The sequence below is a fragment of the Puma concolor genome, chromosome C2 (assembly GCF_028749965.1).
Source record: "Puma concolor isolate L17-30 chromosome C2, mPumCon1.1.hap2, whole genome shotgun sequence".
Classification (NCBI taxonomy): Eukaryota; Metazoa; Chordata; class Mammalia; order Carnivora; family Felidae; genus Puma; species Puma concolor.
The window spans coordinates 73,383,048-73,404,315 of record NC_141675.1 but is presented as its reverse complement, the minus strand read 5'-3'; the positions used below and the strand labels follow the sequence as shown (position 1 = coordinate 73,404,315).

The 21,268-nt window shown below is 37.3% G+C and overlaps 1 protein-coding gene and 1 pseudogene across 4 annotated transcripts in view; one reads left to right on the top strand and one right to left on the bottom strand.

The window, feature by feature from the left end:
* The window catches only part of FXR1 (FMR1 autosomal homolog 1), an 816,075-nt gene that overhangs the window by 712,030 nt on the left and 82,777 nt on the right, over positions 1-21,268 (bottom strand). The gene's annotated exons all lie outside the window — the stretch shown is intronic.
* Positions 8,664-9,042, top strand: LOC112849716 (small ribosomal subunit protein eS12 pseudogene; annotated as a pseudogene).

Below are 21,268 nucleotides of genomic sequence, written 5' to 3'. Positions count from 1 at the left end.
CTCTCTTTGATCTCAGTGATATCATGACACTAAGATGCTGCTATGGACTGAAATGTGTCCCTCCAAATTTATGTTGTCGTCCTAACCCTCACTATGACTGCATTTGGAGATAGGACCTTTAAAGAGGTAATTAAGGGGGCATCTGAGTAGCTTACTCCAACTTTGGTTCAGGTTATGATCTCACAGTTCATAGGTTCAAGCTCCGTGTCAGGTTCTGTGCTGACAACTCAGAGCCTGGAGCCTGGTTTGGATTCTGTGACCCCTCTCTCTTTGTCTCCCTCTCTCTTTCTCTCTCTCTCTCTCTCTCTCTCTCAGTCTCTCAAAATTAAATAAATATTTTTAAAATTTTTAACAAAAAAATAAAGAGGTAATTAAGGATAAATGAGGTCACACAGGTGGGGCCGTCATCCAATAAAACTGGCATCACTATAAAAAAAGGAGAAACATCAGGGGTCTCTATGCATACCCAGAGAAAAGGCCATGTGAGGTTACACCAAAAAGGCAGCCATCTGCAACCAGGAGGAAAAACCAAACCTGCTGACACCCTGGTCTTGGACTTCCAGGTTTCCAAACAGTGAGAAATAAACTTCTGCTGTTTAAACTACCCATTCCAGGGTATTTTGTTATGGCATATCTAGAAGACTAATGTGGATACCAAATCCTTAATATAACTTCTCCTATTAGACGGTGCCTGAAACTTCACCTTAGGTACTCCTCTTAAATTATTTAAAGAGCACACAGCCAAGGACCAAGTACATGACATTTGGGACACTAAAAATTAGATAGAAACATACAGTCTTATGAACTCAACACGTTAAGGAAAGACTCCAAGACAATCACATCTGGGAAGAAAGGACATCCCAGAAAGAAGAGAGCCAGAAAAGAGTGTCCTAGATTCTGTCTATAATCTCTGCTCAAATCTCTGGCTAACTCTTGAACCATGTTTGCACAGGGCAAATTGCAATCAGCCTAGATAAGGCTAGAGGAGCTAAAATGAAACTTCAGCTATTGCTCTCTTATAGAAAAGACCAAATTTTCAGTTTCAGCTGAGCCAAACTGACAAAACAAATCAGTATCTTCAAAAAAATAACAAGTGACATTACTGCAAATGGCAGAATGGAGAATCCCAAACCTTCATCCCTCTTAAAGCAATCAACAAGCTGACAAAAAAAAAAAAAAGTCAGAATCAACTTTTTCTGAGCTCTGGATATAACAAAAGACTTAAAACATCCAGAAGAACACATAATAAAGAAAGAAACTACTGAGTTTTGGTAAGAGAGGACTGTAGAATTTATTTACCTAAAATCCCCACCCCACCCAGATCAGGTGGCAACCATGAAGATAGTGGCCCAGATTCCTGATGCAGCTTTCTGGTGACAAAGGTGAACAATATGAACCTTGTCCTTAAAGAACTGTAGTTGTGTTTTTGTTCTATCTGATAGCTCACGGAGGTGTCACCTCAGGGGCTTCTCTACTCCCTCTTTACACCCACATAATTTAGAGCTTTCTCAGGCCTGAAGAGTGGTGGGAATATAAAATTATGCAGTTCTTTTGGAGAAGAGGTTAGGATTTACTCAAAAATGTAAACAGAGAATTAACATGTAACCCAATAATTCCAATCCTAGGTACATATCCAAAAGAATTGAAAATAGGTGTTCAAATAAAAACTTGTACATTAATGATTCTAGCAGTTCTATTCACAATAGCCATAAGATAGAAACAACCCAAATGTCCATCAACTGGTGAGTGGATAAACAAAATGTGGCATATCCATATAATGGAATATTATACAGCCATAAAAAGGAGTGAAATACTCATAGACATACTACAACATGGATTAATCATGAAAACATAATGCTAAGTGAAAGAAGCTAGACACAAAAGACTACATATTCATTATTTGACTTACATGAAAAACAGAGTCGGCAAATCCATAAGAAAGAATGCAGATTAGTGATTTCCAGAGGATGGGGGCAGGGGAGAATGAGAAGTGAGTAACCAACTGACACAGGTTCCCTTCTAGAAGATGAAAATGTTCTGAAACTAGATAGTGGTGACAGTTAATATTATGAATACACTAAATGCCAGTAAATTGTAAACTTTTAAATGGTTAAGGGCACCTGGGTGGTTCAGTCAGTTAAGCGTCCAACTCTTAGTTTTGGCTCAGGTCATGATCTCATGGTTTGTGAATTCAAGCCCCAAGTCAGGCTCCGTGCTGACAGCATGAAGCCTATTTAGGATTCTCTCTCCTACTTTCTCTCTGCTCCCCATCCCCACATCACATGCTTTCTCTCTCAAAACAAATAAACTTTAAAAATAAATAAACAAATAAATAAAAGGTTAAAATGTTGGGTTTTATGTTTTATGAATTTTATGAATTTATTAGAATAAATGAATTCAGTAATGTTGTAAGATACAAAACCATTACACAAAAATCTGTTGTATTTCTATACACTAATAACAGACTATCAGAAATGAGAAATTTGAAAAACAATCCATTTAGAATTGCATCAAAAAGAATAAAATACCTAGAAATAAATTTAAGTAAGGAAGTGAAAGACTTGTGTAGTGAAAACTATGAGACATTAATGTAAGAAATTGAAGATACAAAAAATGGAAAAATAATTTTTGATCATGGATTATAATAATAAATACTTTTTAAATGTCCATACTACCCAAAGCAATCCACAGACTCAACGCAATCCTTATCAACATTCCAATGGTATTTTTCACAGAAATAGAAAAAACAATCTTAAAATTTGTATGGAGCCACAAAAGGCCCCAAATTCCCAAAGCAATCTTGGGAAAAATGAACAAAGCTAGAGATGTCACACTCCCTGGTTTCAAACTCTATTACAGAGCTATAATAATTAAAACAGTATAATTACTGGCATAAAAGCAGACAGATTAATCAACAGAATAGTGAGCCCAGAAATAAACACATGCATATTTGGTCAATACAATTACAAGAAAGGATCCAAGAATATATAATGGAGAAAGGGCAGATCAATAAACAGTGCTGGGAAAACTAGACAGTCACATGCAAAAGAATGAAACTGGACTTGCATATACCATACACAAAAATTAACTCAAATGGGTTAAAGATATGAATGTAACACCTAAAATTATAAAAGTTCTAGAAGAAAACATAGATGGTAAGCTTCTTTTTTTTAATGTTTTTTAAAGTTTATTTATTTATTTTGAGAGAGACAGTGAGTACATGAACAGGGGAGGGGCAGAGAGAGAGAAAGAGAGAGAGGTAATCCCAAGCAGGTTCTGCAGGGACAGCACAAAGCCCAACAGGGTGCTCAAACTCACAAAACTGTGAGATGATAACCTGAACTGAAATCAAGATTTGGATGCTTAACCAACTGAGCCACCCAGGTACCCCAGGTGGTAAGCTTCTTAACATAAATTTTGGCAATGATTTTTTGAATCCGACACCAAAAATAAAAACAAAAGCAAAAATTAGCAAGTAGGACTATATCAAACTAAAAAGCTTCTGCACAACATAGGAAAATAATCAACAAGACAAAAAGGTAACCTACTGGATGGGAAAAGATATTTGCAAATCATATATCTTGTAAGGGGTTAATATTCAAAATATATAAAGAACGGTAACAACCCAATAGTGAAAACAAATAATTCTATTTAAAAATGGGGAGAAGATCTGAATAGACATTTTTCCAAAGACATACAAATGGCCAACAAGCACATGAAAAGATGCTCAACATCATTAATCTTCCAGAAAATGAAAATCAAAACCACAATGAGATATCACCTCACACCTGTCAGAATGGCTAGTATCAAAAAGATAAGAAATAACAAGTTTTGGTGAAGATATGGAGAAAAGAGAAAACTTGCGCACTCTTAGCGGGACTGAAAATTGATACAGCCACTATGGAAAACAGTTTGGAGGTTTCTCACAAAATTAAAAATATAATTATCAGGGTACTTGGGTGGCTCAGTTGATTAAGCATCTTACTTTTGATTTCAACTCAGGTCATGATCTCACAGTTTGTGGATTCAAGCCCTGCATTGGGCTCTGCACTGACAGCACAGAGCCTGCTTGGGATTCTCTCCCTCTCCCTCTCTCTCTGCCCTTCCCCTGTTCATGCTCTCTGTCTCTCAAAATAAATAAGTAAACATTAAAAAAATAGAATTATCATACGATCCAGCAATTCCACTTCCAGGTATTTACAGGAATATATATGAAAAATGAAAACACCAATTTGAAAAGATAATAGGCATCCCTATGGCCCACTGCAGCACTCTTTCCAACAGAAAAGATATGGAAACAATCTAAGTGTCCAATGATAGATGAATGGATAATAAAATTGTGGTATATATACCATGGAATATTATTCAGCCTTAACAAGGAATGAATCTTTTTCATTTGCAACAATATGGATGAACCTCAAGACTTGAGGATTTTATGCTAAGTGAAATAAGTTAGAGAAAACCAAATACTGCATAATCTTTTATTTGCCATCTTTAAAAAACAAAAAAAAACAAGATCATAGATACAAAAAAACATATTAGTAGTTGCCAGAGGCATAGAGAGGGTAAGAGAAAAGGGCGAAGAGGGTCATAAGTAAAAAAAAAAAAAAAAAAAAAAAAAAAGTTTTTAATTAAAAAATAATTTAAACAAAATTTTTTTAACATAATAAAATTCAGCCTCCATAGTCTCCAGTATTTTTTACAATGTCCAGGATACAATACAAAATCACTTAACATATCAAAAAATAGAATAAACATTATTTATACTCAAACAGAAGGACAGGAAAGTGTGACCTCAGGATACTCTGGACATTAAAATTAGCAGACAATGATTTTTCTTAAGTTTATTTCTTTATTTGAGAGAGAGGGAGAGAACACCAGCAGGAAAACTTCTGCTCCGTGAAAGCCGCTGGTAAAAGAGTGAAAAGAGAAGTCCAAGACTTAGAGAAAATACCAACAAAATATATATTGGAAGGAAGACTCTTATCTAACACATACCAAGAATTCTTAAAACTGAACAATAAAAAAAATAATAATAAAAATAGGGAGATTCATGAGATTCTTTGATGGACTATACCCCACTTCCAGTGCCACCATTCTGTCACTGAAATTGTTCTCAAGAAACTGAATGACCCGTTGGAAAAAGCTAGGGCTGTTAACATGGGTGTTGCTGTGGGCTTGTCATATATGGGCTGTTTATTACATTAAGGTATATCCCCTTTATACCCAGTTTGAGTTTTTACCATGAAAGGATACTGAATTCTATCAAATGCTTTTCCTACATCTATGGAGATACTTATATGACTTTTATCCTTCATTCTGTTAATGTGTATCGCACTTGATTTATGGATGTTGAACTATCCTTGCATCTCAGGGATAAATCCTTCATGATGATGGGATATAATCCTTTTAATGTGCTGTTGAATTCAGTTTGCTAGTATTTTGTGGATGCTGCCCCATAATGATGTTTTCTCAATCTTAATATTCAGGGTCCTCCAACACAATGGATGGTCCTCACACAGAGCTCCCAGTCAATCTTCATTTTCCTTCATTTCCAAACCAAGAATAGGCATATAAAAATCATCATATATTTAAGCAAAATCTACAGCATGGAAGGAAAAAATCATGGGAAGCAGAGAAAGAAACTGTCCTTTTAGGAAAAAGCAAGAATTAAGAGGAACAAAAAAAGCCATTTTAAAAGTATGCCCTGATTGAAGTAGTCTTTGGAGAGCCAAATATTTCAAACTTATCTCTTGTTTGATACACTGGGATTGTGAAACTTTGGAACAATAAACCAAGATTTGGAGTGGATAAAAGCTACGCTCTTCTTGCATTCTGATCAAAAGTTTATGGCCGGTAGACCCTTAGGAACACTGTCATATATCCTCAGAGATACAAGTACTCTAAAGATTGCTGTTATGTTCAAATCGAAACTAAGATATTAAAGGGGCACCTGGCTGGCTCAGTCAGTGCAGCATGTGTCTCTGGATCTGAGGGTCATGAATTCAAGCCCCACATTGGGCAGAGAGACTACAAAAACAAAACAAAAAACCCACTAAAATATTAAAAAATTTTGATGAGGGGAGGCTTGGTGGCTCAGTCAGTTAAGCATCCGACTTCAGCTCAGATCACAATCTCACTGCTCTTGGGTTCAAGCCCTGCGTCGGGCTCTGGGCTGACAGCTAGGAGCCTGGAGCCTGCTTCATATTCTGTGTCCATTTCTCTGCCCCTTCCCTGCTTGCGCTGTCTCTCTTTATATATATCCCTGTCTCTCTGTCTCAAATATAAAATAAAACATAACAAAAATTTTTCTCATTAAAAAATTTAGATGAAGTGTTTGATTGTTATAAAAGAAAAATTAACAGAGGAACCTGGGTGGCTCAGTCAGTTAAGCATCCAACTCTTGATTTCAGCTCATGTCATGATCTCATAGTTAGTGGGTTCAAGCCCTGCATCAGGCTCTGTGCTCTCAGGAGATTCTTTCTTCCCTCTCTTCCTCTCTCTGCCCCTGCTCCACTCACACACATGTGTGCGTGCTCTCTCTCTCTCTCTCAAAATAAATAAATGTTTTTGAAAAAACAAAAATTAACTCTTTAAAAAAGAGTCAATTAACAATTGACTCAAAATGAAGTAAACAAACTGAATGGAATAAATTGAAGTGGCAAAGTTCTACATCCCAGTTTTTACCAATGCATGAGAGGAAGAGAGAAGAAAAAAAGAAACCAGGCCCAAAGAGCTTTACTTGTTAATCAACAAGTAACAATTATTAAGTTATTTAAATTTTACAGCCTTCATAAAAAGATAGAAAACTTCCAGGGCACCTGAGTGGCTCAGTTGGTGGAGCGTCCGACTTTAGCTCAGGTCACGATCTCGCGGTTTGTGAGTTCGAGCCCAGCACCCTGTGCTGACAGCTCAGAGCCTGGAGCCTGCTTTGGATTCTGTGTCTTAGTCTCTCTCTGCCCCTCCCCCACTTGTGCTCTGTCTCTCTCTGTCTGTCAAAAATAATAAATGTAAAAAAAAAGAAAAGGAAAAAAAAATTCCCAAGCAAAAATAATATATTAGCAAGTTTGAATTCAAAATTTGATTAAGAAGATAATATGTCATGATTAAGTAAATATTACCCACAGATGTCAGCAAAACTGGCAGGATAAGAAACTCTGAAAGTTCAATCCTCCATAAAATCAATGAAAAACTTGCAAAAATTGTCAGAATTTATTTAGTCAAGAAAAACTATTAGATATTGGTTAGAAGAGTGAGCTTTGTGGCATTTTAACTTACCCTACTCCCATCTCCTGCTTCCTAGCTATTCAGCAGCTTTGAAAAAACAACAATCCACATTTAGGTACTGGAGAGAGCAAAACAGACCTAGAGCTCTTTCAGAGGCTCAGTTCCAAAAAGGAGTCAGTATTTGATCTGTCTTGTTCCTATAAGGCCCTACTCAAAAGATCTGTCGTTATCAATAAGCAAGAAGGAAATGCCTCATCATATACAAGGGATTTGCAATAACATTAATTGCTAATTCCCCATCAGAAACCATGGAGGCCAGAAGGAAGTGGGAAGACATATTCAAAGTGCTAAAAAATTTAAACTATCAACCAAGAATTCTATATCCAGCAAAATTAACCCTCAAAAATGAAGGAGAAATTAAGACATTCCCAGATAATAAAAAAAGTAAGATAGTTCTTCTCTAGCAGATCTGCCCTACAATTAATACCAAAGGAACTTTTTCAGACTGAAATAAAAGGATACTAGACAGTGATAAAATAAAGAGCACCAATAAATGTAACTACATAGGTAAATATAAAAAATGGTATAAATGTGTTTTTTGTTTTTAATTTATTTTCCATCAAATATAAATGACAGCTGCATAATTCAATAATTATAAATCTACTTTGGCAGGCAAATAAAATTATAAAGATGTAATTTGTGACATAACAGCATATGAGCGTGGGTGGAATGGATCTATAGAGGAGCAAAGTTTTGTATACTGCCGAAATTAAGTTGGTGTTAATTGAAACCAGATTGTTATAAATTAAGAGGTTAATGGTAATCCCTAAAGCAATCTAAGATACATAGCAAAAGAACTGACAACTGATATTTTCTATAGTAGAAAATATCTGCTCTTTCCTTGCAGCCACCCAGGTGCGTGGAGGCAGAGGCTCAGGTGCAGTCAAGATTCAGCTCCACATGGGTGCCTGGGTGGCTCAGTCAGTTAAGGGTCCAAATTCAGCTCAGGTTGTGATCTCACAGTTTGTGAGTTTGAGCCTCACATTGGGCTCCATGCTGACAGCTCAGAGCGTGGAGCCTGCTTTGGATTCTGTGTCTCCCTCTCTCTGCCCCTCCCCTGCTCATGCTCTGTCTCTCTCTCTCTCTCAAAAATAAGCATTAAAAAAAAAAGTTGTTGGGGCGCCTGGGTGGCGCAGTCGGTTAAGCGTCCGACTTCAGCCAGGTCACGATCTCGTGGTCCGTGAGTTCGAGCCCCGCGTCGGGCTCTGGGCTGATGGCTCAGAGCCTGGAGCCTGTTTCCGATTCTGTGTCTCCCTCTCTCTCTGCTCCTCCCCCGTTCATGCTCTGTCTCTCTCTGTCCCAAAAATAAATAAACATTGAAAAAAAAAAAAAGTTGTTTTTTTTTAAAGATTCAGCTCCACCCATAATCTGCCACCATGGCTGAGGAAGGCATTGCTGTTGGAGGTGTAAATACTGAGTTGCTGAAGACCACTCTCATCCATGATGAGAGTACATGGCCTAGTACATGGAATTCGCAAAGCTGCCAAAAGCTTAATAAGCGCCAAGCCCATCTTTGTGTGCTTGCATCCAACTGTGATGAGCCTATGTATGCCGAGTTGGTGGAGGCCCTTTGTGCTGAACACCAAATCAACCTGATTAAGGCTGATGACAACAAGAAGGTAGGGGAATGGGTAGGCCTCAGTAAAATTGACAAAGAAGGAAAACCCTGTAAAGCAGTTGTGTGGTGGCTAAGGACTATGGTAAAGAGTTCAGGCCAAGGATGTCATTGAAGAATACTTTAAATGCAAGAAATGAACAAATAGAAAACTTGGTTCTTATTCCAAGAAAAGAAGGAAAGAAAGAAAGAAAGAAAGAAAGAAAGAAAGAAAGAAAGAAAGAAAGAGAGAGAGAAAGAAAAGAAACGAAAAGAAAAAGAGAGAAAGAAAAGATCTATTTAACATAAAAGAAAGGAGTAATGGAGAACTGGAGGATCAAAAAAAAAAGACATAAGATATGTTAAAAACAGCAAAATGTGTAATTCCTACCTTATTAGTAATTGTATTAAATGTAAACAGATTAAACTCTCCAATTAAAAGGGAGACATTAATGAACAAAGAAACATGATGAAGCTATATGCTTTATACAATAGACACACTTCAAATTCGAAAACACAAATAGGTTAAAAGAAAATGGAAAAAGATATACCACGTGAAAAGAAATGAAAAGAGCTAGAGTAGTGATATTAACATCAGACAAAACAGAATTTAAGACAAAAATTGTTACTAGAGGGGCACCTGGGTGGCTCAGTTGGTTAAGCATCCTACTCAGCTTCAGCTCAGGTCATGATCTTACAGTTCATGGCTTCAAGCCCCACATTGGGCTCTGGACTGACTCTGTGCCTGCCTCTCTTTCTGCCCCTCCCCCATTCACATGCACATGCTCTCTCTCTCAAAAATAAAAAATTGTAATAATTTTGTATTATTATAATTTTTGTATATAATAATTTATTATTGTAAATAATAAAAAAATTCAAAAAATTGTAGTAGAGATAAAGAATGACATTTTATAATGATAAAAAGTGTGAACCAAGAAGATATAACATTTATAAACATATATGCATCTAACAGAGCTTCAAAATGCGGGAATAAAAAACTGACAGAATTAAAGAAAGAAATAGTTAATTCAACAGCACTAATTGGAAATTTCAATAGCCTCATTTTCAATTATGGACAGAACAGCTAGACAGAAGATCAGTAAGGAAATAGAAGCTTTAAACAACACTATAAACCAACTACACCTAACAGACATCTACAGAATGCTCTGTAACAGAAAAATACATATGCCACTCAAGTGCACATAGAATATTCTCTAAAACAGATGATATTTTAGGACATAAAACAATTCTTATTAATTTGGGAACTGAAATCATGCAAAGTGTATTCTCTGATGACAATGGAGTGAAACTAGAAATCAATAACAGAAGGAAATTGGGGAAATTAAACAACACATTCCAAAATAACCAATGGGTCAAAAGAAATCAGAAAGGAAATTAGAAAATACTGTGAGATTAATGAAAACAAAAATACAACTTCTAACAATGTGGAACTGAGTCAAAGCATGGCTCAGATGAAACTTTATAGCTGTAAATGCCTACTAATAGAAAGAAGCTAGGGGCATCTGGGTGGCTCCAGTTGAGCATCTGACTCTTGGTTCCTGCTCAGGTCATGGGTCCTGGAATTGAGCTCTGTGTTGAGCTCTGCACTGAGCCTGGAGCCTGCTTAAGATTCTCTATCCCTCCCTCAGGCCCCTCTTCCCTGCTTGTATGGTCTCGGAGGAGGAGGAGGAGGAGGAGGAGGAGGAGGAGAAGAAAATATTTTTTTAAATAAAATAATTAAAAATTTAAAAAGAAGTTTAATTCTGCATATCTCTACACCCTTCCCTTCAGTGACTACACTCGATAATTTAAAAATAGCATTTATAACATTTAAAAGCCTTCTCTAATACATGGCCCATTTCCTGGCTACTGTATTTCTGTGTAAACAGTAATATTTTCATTACTCACATATAAGACTGGAAACTCTGTCCCCTTCCTACCTTTGTCCCACCTGATCTTCACCAGAAGGGCGGAACAGGATTCTCTCTCTCATCCTACCCCATGCTCACACCAAATGAAAAGAAGATGATTTACCATAACAATAAATTAACTGCAACAGGAAAGGTTTGTTTGTTTGACAGGTCTCCAGTGTGGAGATGGTGAAGATCCAGGGCAAGACAGAGCCTGGTAGGGGGAGGGGTAAATGGAAAGAAGACAGGAGAACAAGAGGGAAACAGACTTCCTAGTGCCCCAGGTAGTGAATTCTCAACTGTCTGAAAGGTGACCTGAGGAAAGAAGTTCACAGAAATCATTCAACTCCAAATTTATCCTTGATTCTGTCTAATGAATGCTGTCTGGTATTTGAGACTGAGCCCATATGTCTTTCTAACTATGGCAGTTAATTTATTACAAACTATATTTCAGTGTATGGAGAATGAGTGATTCTGTTCTTAATTCCATTTTTCTTTTCATTTGCTTAACAGTCACTAAGCCCCTCCCCTACAAGCTAATCCTACTCTGCTGACAGATTCCTTTCAGTGATATCATTGCTTCACTATTCTTTTTTTCCTTTTATAAAACCCTTCAACTTTGAATGATCTAAGCATCTCAACTAAAGGATATGTCAAAAATAAAGAAATGCAAGCATAAATGAATTGTGTCATTAAAACAATAGAATTTGGGGAGCACCTGGCCGGCTCAGTGAGTGAAGCAAGTGACTCCCAACCTCAAGGTTGTGAGTTCAAGCCCCACATTGGGTGTAGAGATTACTTAAAAATAAAATCTTTAGGGGCATCTGGATGGCTCAGTCAGTTGAGCATCTAACTCTTGATTTTGGCTCAAGCCATGATCCCAGGGTCATGAGATCAACCCCCTCATCAGGCTCTGTGCTGAGCATGGAGCCTGCTTAAGATTCTCTCTCTCTCTCTCTCTCTCTCTCTCTCTCTCTCTCTCTCTCTCAGCACCCCCCCCCCCCCGGGCTTGTACTCTCTCTGTCTAAAATAAAATCTTAAAAAATAGAACTTTTTATAATTTATATAGAATCACTATTTTTAACAATATCCTTGTTCTAAGGATATTGATCTCACCTCTAGGCTAATGGCTGCCAAATTTGATTTTTCCATACCAAATTCTAACTCATACTCCATAATTCAGTTGCCTATTGAACTTTCATTAGATGTCTCATTGTCACAGCACCAAAATACTTAAATGGCACTTGATTCCCACAGAGTTCCCAGTAAGAAATCCTCTCATGGTCCTTCTGTATCTCACTTGTTCCTGGGAATTAGGACAGCTTTGCTGGTGCCCTCATTTCAATAAGCCCATCATTAAGGCAACAACTTCAGCTTCTGCCTAAAGTTTCTCTCTCCACAAGGCTCAGGCTCAATCTAAAGTACCAAGGTCTCCTCCTCCCCATTTCCAGTCACATCTGATGAGGGAGCATAAAGCAAGCTGAGGACAAAACACAAGCTAGCAACCTCCCACCCCCAGGTGGGATTTTTGTGACATTCCCCAGGCACTCCTGGTAGCCCAAGAACAAAGGAAAGGACAGAAAACAAGTGGTTAAACTGACAGAGTCTCCATCAGTTTACAAATATCTTATCAACAGCCTTACCTCCAGGAACTCCCTACTATCTTAATGAGAATGCTTTGCTAGAGGTAAAACAACCCTAGCTTGACAATAGCTAGGCCTCCAGTAATCTGTGAGTCTTCTTTAGCATATGGAAATCCCTTTAAGAAACTTCCTCTTAAAAATGAAAGACTGGGACTTCATCAAGATAAAAAGCTTCAGCACAGGGAAGGAAACAATCAGCAAAACTAAAAGGCACCAAAAGAATGGGAAAAGATATTTGCAAATGATATATCAGATAGATAAAGGGTTAGTATCCAATATCTATAAAGAACTTCTCAAACTCAATACCTAACAACAAAAACAACAACAAAAATCCAGTGAAGAAATGGGCAAAAGTCATGACTTTTCCAAGAAAGAAATCCAGATGGTTAACAGACACATGAAAAAAATGCACAACATCACTCATCATCAGGAAATACAAATCACAACCACCATGAGATACCACCTCACTACCCTATGACCCAACAATTGCACTACTAGGTATTTATCCAAAGGATACATAAATGCTGATTTGAAGGGACACATGCAACCCAATGTTTATAGGAGCACTATTGACAATAGCCAAAGTATGGAAATAGCCCAAATGTCCATCAACTGATGAATGGATAAAAAAGATGTGGTATATACAATGGAAAATTACTCAGCACTGAAAAAGAATGAAATCTTGCCATTTGCAACAATGTCGATGAAACTAGAGTGTATTATGGTAAGCAAAATAAATCAGTCAAAAAATGACAAATATCATATGACTTCACTCATAAGATACAAAACAGATGAAAATAAGGGAAGGGAAGCAAAAATAATATAAAAACAGAGAGGGAGGCAAACCATAAGTGACTCCTAAATATAGAGAACAAACTGAGGGCTGCTGGTGGGGTGTTAAGCAGGGGGAAGGGCTAAAGGGTGAGGGGCATTAAGGAGGACACTAGTTGGGATGAGCACTGGGTGTTACATGTAAGTGATGAATTACTAAGTTCTATTCTTGAAAAAAATATATTTTTTTCTTAAAAAAAAAAAAAAAAAAGAAACTTCTCTTGACTTACTTCCCCCAACTCCACAGTATATAAGCAGTCACTCTTCACAACCATCCAGTGCAGATCTTACTGCCCATGGGTCCTGTCCCATGCTTTAATAAAATCACCTTTTTGCACCAAAGATATCTCAATAATTCTTTCTTGGACATTGGCTCTGGACCCCCAACACTCCAAAACCCCGTCAACATCCAACCACAATCCTTATGCAATTAAACCCTGTGACAGTTTATCTCACAGGCCTACATATAAATCTGTTTTAGACTTATAGTAATATCACTGTAAACTAGTCTGTTCTCTCTTTTCTCTCTACTCCCTCCTCTCTCTCTTTCTCTTTTCCTCTTCTTTCCTCCCTCTTTATCAACTAAATTCAAAATGTCACATCAGCTTGTCCATTCCATTTATAATCTATGTTATAAGAGCTCCCAAGGAAAATTAGATACATGAGACTATATGAAAACTATATGAAGAGATCTCTTCAACTATGTTCCTCTTCATTGGAAGTAAATGGAATAACCATGATTTGTGCTTTCAAGCAAGGTATGCAAGATTTTCTATGTCCATTCCCAGCAGATGAACAATATTTTTGCAACAAAGGAAAAAAATGCAATTTCTTCATATTCTTTAAGATCCTTTATTTATTTATAGTCAGAACTTGCTAGTTTTTTTATATTGCTATAAAGAACAAGGAGACTTTGGATTTCAGTGATGGTGGCCAAAGTAATTCAGATCATCCTCTGAAAAAAGGCAAACTGGAAAGAATAGATAACATACATAAAACATTGACTTGGATAAGTCAGGACAGCTAACAAGATTAAAGAATAATTTATCTGAAATATTAGAGAAGTCAGAGATTCAGAGAGTTTAGCCAAACATTGGCCTCTTTTGCCTTGACTGGTGGCATTTGCCAATTTTGGGTGAGGTGACTGAGATACTATAGAGCGTTTTTTGACAGGTTTATGCAGCAAGGATGACAAAATTGATTCCAGGCTTCCCAATGATAAGAGCTCCAGTAAACCATCCATCTTTGTATTAGCACTCCCAAAGAGCATTCTCTGTTGAGTTGAGAGAACCAGAATGAAACCCAGCTTCAAGTTAGTTATCTGAGTGGTTTAGAAAATATTAGTTGGATTAAAGTAATTACATAAGTAGGTGTTTGTAGACATTTGGAAAAGGGAGAAAAAAAATCCCTTATGGAAAATATAACATTTCTCAAGTTCCAACTAATTTCTACAAACAATTTTTAAATGAAATATCTGGCAGAAAATGAAGTATAAGCAAATACAAGAGAAGTCAGGACAACAAATAAGAATAAGTATAAACAACAAACAGCTCTAGATTTGATCATACATGAACTTAAAATAGCTATGCTTTTTTTTTTCATTGAAGAGATTAAAATTTTTGTCAGTGAGCTAAAACTATACCCAGTGACCAGAAAGTTTATAAAGAGTCAAACAGAAATTCTAAAATTGAAAAGGAACCAAAATTAGGAACCCAACTGCTGTGTTTAGCAGCATATTAAACTTAGCGAATGAGGGAATCTATAAACTGAAAGATCAGGAAAAAAAAAAAAAACCTTTAATAAGGAAGCACAGAAATAGAAAAGGATGCACAAAACAGAATTCAGAGTTTGGTGGTTTTAAGAAATATCCATAATATATCTTATATATTCCATATATCCACAATATATCTTAAGATATATCCACAATATATATTTGACATTCGTCCTCTCAAAAGTTAGAGTTTAATTCCTCTCCTCTAGACTGTGGGCTGGACTTAATAATTTACTTCTAACAAATAGAATATGGTGGAAGTAACAGTGTAGAACTTCCAAAATTAGGTCATAGAAGGCATTACAATCTCTTCCTTGCATTCTCTCTCATTTCACTTAATCTGGGGATAGCCAGATACCCTATCATGAGACATGCAACAGCCTTATGAAATATACTATCCACGTGGTGAGGAAATGTGGCCTCCTTTCAAGAGCCATGTGAGCAAGCCATTTTGAAAGAGTTCCCTTAAGCCACATAAAAACCTTTAGATGAGTATGGCTCTAACCAACATCTCAACTGCAACCTCATGAGAGAGCCTGAGCCAGAATGATGATTGCTCTATAATTCTGGATCTAAAGAAACTGCATTATAACTAATGTTTGTTGCTTTAAGCTATAAATTTTGGGGTGGTTTGTTATTCAGTCATGGATAACAAATTCACAGAATAAAAGAAAACAGATGCAGTAAGAATTTTTTACACGTTATCTAACTGAGGTTTCAGTAAAAGAGAAAACTGAAAACAGGGTAAAAATAATACCTGAGGAAATATGACTGACAATTTTTCAAACCGAAAACAAAAATCCATAGGTTCGTGAAGAAAAACTATTCCCAAGAAATGTAAATTAAAAAAAATCCACATCTGGGGCACCTGGGTGGCTCAGTCGGTTGAGCGTCCAACTTCGGCTCAGGTCATGATCTTGCAGTCTGTGAGTTCGAGCCCCGCATCGGGCTCTGTGCTGACAGTTCAGAGCTTAGAGCCTAATTCTGATTCTGTGTCTCCCTCTTTCTCTGCCCCTCCCCCACTCATGCTCTGTCTCTGTCTCAGAAATAAATAAACATTAAAAAAAAACCCACATGTAGGTATATTATAATTAAATTGCTGAGGGAAAAAAAGATAAAGATAAAAACTTAAAAGCACACCCCTCCAAAAAATGATAGAGGTACAAAACTATACTGAGAGACCTTTCTTCTCACCAGAATACAATGGGAACCACAGCTAATGAAATGGCCTATTTAAAGTTATAAAAGAAATTAGCTATTAATCTACAGCTATATAGAGAATATACCCTTTAATAAACAAAACAAAGATATTTCTGAGTAAACAAAAATTGTAGGTCACCAACAGGCCTGCAATAAAGAACTACTGGAAGTATTTCTTCAGGTGGAGGAAATATGATCACAGACAGAGGCATGGAAATGAAGAAAAGAAAAACAAAAAGAATAAAGAACAACAGAGATGATAACTATAAGGGTAAATCTTAGTGAATACTGACTGTATAAAATAAAAATAAGGTTTTCAGCATTTAAAATGCATGTATAATTAAAATATATGAAAATAACACAGAAGGCAGAAAGGGGACAAAGTCTTTTAAGAAATCACAGAAGTATTAATGTATATTAGATTCTAGTAAGTCGAAAAGCCATGTTATACTATTAAGAGTAGCCACCACAATAACAGTAAAAGAGTGTGTAACTAACAAGTAATGGAAGAGCAGAAACAGAATTCAAAAAACAAAACACTTGACTAATCCAAAAGAGGATAAGAAAGAAACACTGCAGTTAAATTCTCTGCTCAGGGTCTCACATGGCTGAAACCAAGTTGTCAACTCAGGCTGCAATCTCACCTGAGGCTTAGAGGCCTCTTCCCAACTCAGTGCAGTTATTGACAGAATTCAGTTCTTGCAGGTGTAAACTAAGGACTCATTTTCTTATTGGCTGTCAGCTCCTAGAAGTTGTTCTCAGCTCCCAGAAGCCACCTTCAGGTCCTAGCCACAGGCCTTTTGAAACATGACGGCTTACTTCTTCAAAGCAAGTGGGAGAATCTCCTTCCAGTCTGCTATGACAGTTTCTTACATAAAGTAATATAACCACAGGAATGACTATCAAATCACCTTTGCCATATTATGTAATCTAATCAAGAGCAATGAGCCCACCATGTCCACAGGTCCAGCCCACACCCACAGGGATAAATCATGCTATGGATGAACACCAGTGCCTCGGAATCTTGGGAACTATCTTAGAATTTGACTTAGCACAGTGTGGACTGTGGGGAGGGAGAGAATACAAAGGAATGGGAAAACCTTGAATGGGTAGAGAGTAACTGGAAAAGGGAATAAAACGGATTGAGGAGTGATGGCAAGGGGAAAAAGAGCTGAGCAAACAGCATTGAGGGGAACTGGGAGCGCTTAGAGCTTTGTCTGTCAATAGATTTTGTGTGAGGCAGACAGTAAGAAAGAGACAACAAGGACACAAGACCTTAAAGAAATTCTTCTATTACGTCTTAGTCCCTCTTAAAATATTTTCTTCAGAGACCGCCGAAAATATCTTAATTTCTTTCAACAAATTGTATGTGCAATTATTTTTGTTTGTTTTTATGTTCTGCTTCACTGTTGTTCCTATCAGTGCAAATATGTGCTCAGAATGAACTTCAACATGAGCCAACATTGTTTTGATTATACTGGAAAGATCAGGCTTAGGACGCAAACAGACCTTAAATAAAATCTCTAGTCCTTCACGTACTGGCTAAGTTATGTTTTTAAACCAAGAGCCACTTATTAAGCACTATGTGCCTATGCTAACTGATGTTGCTTACTTTAGCTGATGATCAAGATATTGCCTCTAGTGGACTGTTTTATCTCCTATAACCTGGTTAAGTGACAGCTGTGATCACCAGCTTATCCAGAGTGACAATGAAATAACTAAATGTTGTTAATTGCTTCATTAACTTCCTTATGGATAAATTGCTTACAGATAAATTCCCTAATGTCCTTATGGTTACATGCATTAAAAAGGGTATCTATAACTGTCTCAAGTACATAATAAATGTCAGCTTCTACTATGATAGTTTTTATTATTTCTTGCATCCTGGTAAACCAAATAGCATATATTATTATTAAGTCATGATCTGAAAAACAGAAGAGTGAAATTAAAACATGTCAGGAGGAAAGATCATACTAAGATCATGCTTCCCAGCCTAGACTGCAAAAGCACCACAGAGGCTGAGGTTTTCATCTGTCTCACCATAGATTTTTTCTCAGAGCTCTGCTCCGAGTGTTCAGTGAGTACAGTAAGTGCTCAATGAGTACAATATTTAATGAATGAAAACAATATTCAATGTCTGAATACCAATTGTATTTGTGGTACACAATGGCCTTATTGAGGGATCCAGGTTCGGATCCAGGTTCAAAGTAGAGGTAGAAGACTTACCTGTCAGAAAGTGAAGGGCTTGGTAGGGCTTAGGAGAGTGGAAAATAAATTATGTTCTTGATAGAAGATACTGTAAGTAATAAGTTCATTCATTTTACAAATATCCTTTGAGCACTTTCTATATGATAATAGATATGATAATAGATCTTGTAAGGAGTAAAGTATATGAGACATGATTTCAACTCACAAGAATCTTCAGTTCAATAGAGAAAATACTTGTATACCAATAATTTCTATACAAGGCTAGATGAGGTAAGCGGCATGTGTAAAACAAAATTGTACAGTTTAGAGAAAAGAGATCACTTTAGACCATGGACTAGCTCAGTGCCATGAGCCAAATTCATCCTGTGGGTTGTTTTTGTCAAGGTCCACAAGCTAAAAAGGTAGTTTTCACATTTTGATAGAAGAATAAATAGATTACATATGGCCTGGACAGCCTAAATTTTACTATCTGTTACTTTCAATAAGGTTTATGGACACCTGTTCACAATGAACAAAGAAGAATAAACAAAAGAAAGCTTCACCACAGGCACACTGGATCTGGGCCTTTAACTAATGGACAGAGATATGGGATGGGGAAAGGGCACTTGGAACAGAGAGAATCGCTTGAATAAAAACCCAGGGGCAGTGGACTTGAGTGCACATCTGGAGAATAATGGTGACAAATCCTATTTGGCAGGACTATGAGGTTTATGAAGGGAGAAGTGGAAGAGTCTGGAATGATTGTGTGGTGGGTGGGCTAAAGAAGTTGACTATGCAGTCACCAAGGACATCACAGTTGCCAGGAAGAATTTCATGGGGTTTTTGCAATGGCCTCTCTTCAAGGACTCTAGAAGATGATTTGTTTCACAGTAGAGCACTATAGCAATGAGATGCTTATGACAATTAGCCAGGAATGAATCCCATGCTTCATTCTGGCCACCAAATATCTTACGAATGCAACACATATCCCCTTAACTTCAGCCTACGTCAAACTGAAACTCCCAAACGGGTGCCTAAAGACACCTTGTTTTATTACATCTCATCTCCTCCACCATCTACCTCCCTGAAAATGTGATTTAAAATGGGACTTCAGACAGACCCTCCAGTGTAGCTTTTGTTTCACATGACACTATGTTATTAATTCATGACACTATATTATTAATAATATTCACCAACAAGTCGCAGACCCACTATTTCACCCTCATTTAGTGGCAATCTCCTGCAATCAAATAATTGTGCTTGTCTGTCTGGCCCGGGCACAAGATGCACTTACACAGACTGTTCTGCTGGTCAGTTCCATTTGCTGACAGCTCAGCAGGGAGGGCTCAATTTACTCAATGCATAAAGCTACTACATACACGTGGAACCCTGGCTGGGGAAGGGGGAAAAAGAACTGAGAAACACAACAGAAAAAGACATGCAAAGATGGAATGAAATGGAGGGTTGATTGGGAAATCTCCGTTTGGAAAAAGGCACCTAGGCTACCCCAATTTCCAAGTCCCCTGAAATTCTGAGTGCCTCAATTTTCCTTCCTCACAGACTGAGAGCAGAGTCTTTATCTACAAATACATGCCCCCTAAGGCTGTCACCCTGGTCAAATACATTTCATTTTTCTGACTGGCCCTCCACTCATGCTCTGGACCAAATAAGGAGAACAGTTCTGGTAATTAAAAAGTAAATCAGGAAGTCAGACTAAGATGCAGTAAGGAAAAAATAAAACAGCTTGAGAAAAGGGAAGCAAAAATCACAGGAGACATAGTTATAAATTATTTTATAATAGCCACAGGGCAGGGCAGGCTCAGCTGACTGGATGCAGATGAGGCTGACTGGAGTAAACAGTGTCTGGACCTTGGGCCCTCCTTTCTGGCTTCATAGCAACCCCTCCACTTCCCCATTACCCTAGGTCTTTGAATGGTTCCTACCTGGGCAGTCTTTGGTCCCACTTGTTCTAAATCTCTTCTTTCTTCCTTTCTTTCTGTACTCCAATTAAAGTATTCCTCTTACTAGTTATAACCCCAAAAGTATCTCTTAAAATACTTCACAGAGGAGCTGTTGATCACAGCTCAGTATTCATATCCAAACAGGGAACAACAAGATGAATTCCCAATGGTAAATTGTCAGGTCATGGCAGGATCAGTGGAGGAAAGGAGGGCAGGAATAGGATAAGTGGAGGTGGAATGAAGAAGGAAAGGAAGAAAATATATACTGAGCACCGTTTAGTTTTACATATAGCATTATGTGAGCAGCTGCCTACATAAGATTCCCTAAGCTAAATGGTTGTTAGTCAGGAACTTAAGACTCCATTAATCCAGATCTGAGATAATTCCTAAAAAACAGTGGTCAGGAAAGACAGGAAAAGGTAATTCTGTGACCCTCTCATCTCATGACCCTAACATTACACACACCTGGAGTGTGGACAATAAGGGTGGGCAGTTACTGAACTGTGTCAGCGCTTTAGAAGTCAGTCAACCACTCCGAGGCCCTGTATAAAGCAAAGCTGTTGGGGAAAAAATGGTCTCTACACTTTCTTCTCGTTCTTAAATTATATAATTTAATTTCATCAAAATTATTAGATTCAGTTAAAATAATTGAATTAAAATATTAATTAACTATATGGTTAAAATATGTAATTCAATGAATTTTGTCAAATTTCCCCCTCTATAAGGTCATTCCTACAGCAGATAAACATACTTTTATTTCTTCCATCTTAAAAAAACAAAAACCCCTCCTTACACTACTTCTCCCTCTGGGAACTGTCCTCTTTCTCCAATTCCTTTCTCAGCAAAATTCTTTGAAAGAGAGGTCTTAAAATCCCTATCTCTAT